Below are 4,269 nucleotides of genomic sequence, written 5' to 3'. Positions count from 1 at the left end.
TCATGGGGAAAACTCACAAGCTTGTGAAATGCAGATTTTTAAAGCTGTGTTCTTATTTATCATGTTGAGCAACAAGTGTTGACAATTTTAACCTTTCAAATGATGGAGAAAAGAAAGAGTAACAGTTGCTTTCTTAACATGGTGCTATTAGGCGAGGATGATGGATATCGATTTGCTAGTGCATTCACCTATTAATAGCAATTTTTCAGAAATTATGAGTGGGGAAAGAAATAGGTTAAACTTATAAAACTCACCTTGACAAATACCTTATTTATTCTATTTAAGAAAACATATTGACCCTAATCCCCCTCCAGCTATCCTGTCCTTTATTTCCTGTCATTTATAACACAACTCCCCAATGAACTATCTGGAATCTGAGCCAGTTTCTCTTTTCCAATGCATTTTATGCTACTTCAATTTCTTTATCTCACTATAAAACCCGTTCACATGAAAACCTCCCAAACACAAAACATATCAGCTCTGCTCCTAGGCTTTAAATCACGTTCTTTCCAATCCTCCACTGTCTCATTTCAGGGCCATGTTCTAATTAGGCTTGTGCATCAGTTCAAGGCTGGCTCCTTGTAATAGCTCATGGCTATGCTTTTCCACGGTGGGTCCTTAAAAAGGCCAATAAAATTATAGAGAAAATACTCTCTAGAACTTCATTCTTCAGCACAAATATTAATCTATTACCAGCTATTATTTGCTGGCAGCAGCATGTAGTATCAACAAGCCTGTCCAAATCTGGTACGATGCCAAAAAAGCATCACGATACACAATGAAAATACTGTTTTCCCACTCTTTTTAGTCAGGGCCAGTAAACAGAGTGTATGTCCATGTGTGCGCTGTGTACTCTTTAAGTACGCAAATGTCACTCAGTCCTCTTGCACTTCTATAAGTGTGCTCACCGAATGTGTTGCTTCCCTAAGTGATAATAGTAGGCCAGGGTGATGGATTGGTTTGCAAGTGTATTCACTCTTCAGTGGTAAACACTGCCAGCAACTTTTTGAGTGATTACAGGGTAGAGAGAGGAATAAATAAAAGTTTTAAAATCGCCTTCAAACCATGCAGTTATTTCTTCCATCACCCAGTGCTTCTCCAGATACTGCCTATTGTCTCAACATCCTTTTACAAGCGTCCTTCAGAATGTTGTCTCTACTTCCTATTTCCAATTTCCTGCCTCTCGATTTCTTCGGTCTCCTCTGATCAAGCTTTTGAGGCCAGCACTCAGTTTGCGAAGGCTGTTCTACTGAAGGTTCACTAGTTACTGCCACATTATTAAATCCAACCTCAGTTTTCAGTCCACATCGTACATGGCTCATTAGTGACATTTTACAAAGCTCATCACTCTGTCTCCCTCGAAATACTTTCGATATCTGGCTGTTCCGTGTGCCTCTCTAGATGCTTCTTCTCAGGATCCTTTGCTCCCCTCTTCTCTTCAACCTGACTGTTAATTTATTTTTTGTTTTTATTTTTTTATTATTTATTATTATTTACGCCTACAGCACCTGGTCTTCCCAGGTGGTCTCCCATCCAAGTACTAACCAGGCCCGACCCTGCTTAGCTTCCGAGATCTAACATTGGGCTTGTTCAGGGTGGCACAGCCGTAGACCATGGACAGTAGTTCCACTGGAGTGTGAACCTAGGACCTTCTGCGTGAAAAGCAGATGTGCCAACCGCTACACCATGGAACCACATCCACAAACTGACTTTTTAAAAATTGAGGTGAAATTCACATAACATAAAATGAATCATTTTAGCTAAACCCTGGGGCTTCCAGTCAAGATGGCGGAGTAGGTAAATGCTGTGCTCACCTCCTCCAATGACCACATCAAAATTACAACTAAACTACAGAAACAGCCATAATTGAGAACAGCCTGAAGTCTAATTAAACAGAAGTCCTATAACTAAGAGGCCACTAACTAACAGAAGAGGCCACCTCGAGACTGGCAGGAGGGGTCGATACGAGGAATTGGCTGGTCCCACCCCCAGCAAAGCTATTGATTAGAATTGAAGGACAGGTAAAGAGCTCCCCAGATAAGAAAAAGCTAAAGGAGTTCATTACCAGCAAACCCGTATTACAAGAAATGTTAAAGGGACTTCTTTAAGAAAAAAAAAAATCAAAAATATGAATAATAAAATGGTAATAACTACACACCTATCAAGAATTACTTTAATGTAAATGGATTAAATGCTCCAATCGAAAGACATAGAGTGGCTGAATGGATAAGAAAACAAGACCCTCACTGTGCTGTGCACCTGAAACTAATATTGTATATTATCTGTAACTGAAAACAAATAAATATTTTTTTAAATAAGCCATTTAAAACTATATAAATGTCTAACCAATATATTGTGTACCTGAAACTAACAAAACAATAAAAAAAAACCATTTTAAGTGAACAATTCAGTGGCGTTTAGTACATTCACGATGTTGTACAACCACGACCTCTGCTTAGTTTCAAAACATTTCTATCACCACAAAAGAAAACCCTGTACCCATGGAGCAGTCACTCTAATCCCTTACCCCCTAATCCCTAGAAACCATAATCTGCTTTCTGTTTCTATGGATTTAACTATTCTGGCCATTTCGTATAAATAGGATCATATAATATGTGACTTTTACTTTTTGGTTTCTTTGACCTAGCATAATGTTTTGAAGTCCATCCATGTTATAGCTTATGTCAGTACGCAATTTCTTTTTATGATTGAAATAATACTCCATTGTACGGACAGAGCGCAATTCGTTTCACCTGTTGATGGACATTTGGGTTCTTTACACCTTTTGGCTATTGTGCGCCTGACATTTTATTGTCAGAGCGCCCTGGGACTCAGGCCCTCCACCTCTTCCCTCTTCTTTCCTTTCTACGATGCTCTTTGGTAGATCGCTTCCAGTCATGGGACCTTATGTAATGTCTGTATGCAGTATATCCCCAACTCAGACTTCTCTTCGGAACTCCATACTCTAATAATTTAACTGCCTGCTCGACATCCATTATTAGGTGTCTAACAGGCATGTCAAATATTACATGTCCAAAATGGAACTTTTACTATTCCCCCCACTTCCCATTTGCTCCCAGTCCTGCTCCTCCTAGTCTTCCCATCTCAGCTAATGACAACTCCATCCATCTTTCTGCTTTTGTCAAGGAGCTTAGAGACACCCTTGGCTTCTCCCGCATTCACATTTGATTCAGCAAATTCTATCACCTGCTCTCATCACCTCCACTCTGACCACCTAGGGCCAAATTACCTGATCCAACTCAGCTAGATTACTACGCTGCTCCTTTGGCCGGTCTCTGAGCTTCTGGCAAGACTAGGTTACAAAACACACAAACATATACATATATATACACAAATATCAACCCCTCAGGACCCTCTCTTTTTGCATGTTTTCACATACTTTTAGCCTGCTTCTGATTATAAAAAGTTTCTTTGGCAAAAACATCACGACTTCCAGGAGAAGTGTAAGCCTATCCATTATCATCTGGTGAGAACTTTCTCAACTGAAGTAAGCATGAAAGAAATGGCTTGGGTTTATTCATTTTTAAATGTTCTTGTGCTCTGGCTTTAGTTTCCTTGCTTCCAACTCTTACGAAAAAAAAAATCAACATAAATTAAGTTTCTTAGGTCCACTCCAAGGGAAAGAAACAAATTCTTCTTTGTTCAATTTTGAAGATAATCTCCCTCCATCCATTTTAATATATGGACTAACTCTTGATTCCCAGTCCAGCTCCTATTCGATATATGTGAATTAGCTCCATGTTGCGTAAGAATTTAAAAGGGCAGTAAATTAACTGTATTGAACCCCATTCACAAATAGAAGATAGCATAGCAGCATTGAAAACTTAAAGCAGGGTTCAGTTAGCATCACATTATTTTTACTTGTCAAATGTATAATTACACCAGTATTATTTTCAAGAAGACAACACTTGTGATGTAATATCCTTGTCAACTTATCTTGCTACAAAGCAGTAGTTTTCGACTGAGGCAATTTGCCCCCTAGGAGACATTTGGCAATGTGTGGAAATGTTTTTGGGGTCACAGTGGGGAAAGAGGTGCTACCTGTATCTAAAATGTAGAGGCCAGGGATGCCGCTAAACATCCTACAGGGCGCACTACAGCCCCCACCACAAAGAATTACCTGGCCCAAAATGTCTAGAGTGCCAAGTTTGAGACACTCCAATTTAAAGTTAAAATATTTATCATTCCATGGGACCATCGGTTATTAATCCAATTGGAAGAGCTTAAAATTTTATGAGCAGAGTTTTG

At 39.3% G+C, this 4,269-nt stretch overlaps 1 pseudogene; it reads right to left on the bottom strand.

The window, feature by feature from the left end:
* Nucleotides 1-1,496: 1,496 nt before the first annotated feature.
* Nucleotides 1,497-1,612, bottom strand: LOC120611935 (uncharacterized; annotated as a pseudogene).
* Nucleotides 1,613-4,269: the final 2,657 nt, after the last annotated feature.

This window comes from Pteropus medius, unplaced genomic scaffold, assembly GCF_902729225.1.
Source record: "Pteropus medius unplaced genomic scaffold, Ma_sr-lr_union100, whole genome shotgun sequence".
NCBI classification, from domain to species: Eukaryota; Metazoa; Chordata; class Mammalia; order Chiroptera; family Pteropodidae; genus Pteropus; species Pteropus medius.
The sequence above is the reverse complement of the archived record's forward strand: the minus strand, read 5'-3'. Positions and strand labels throughout refer to the sequence as shown.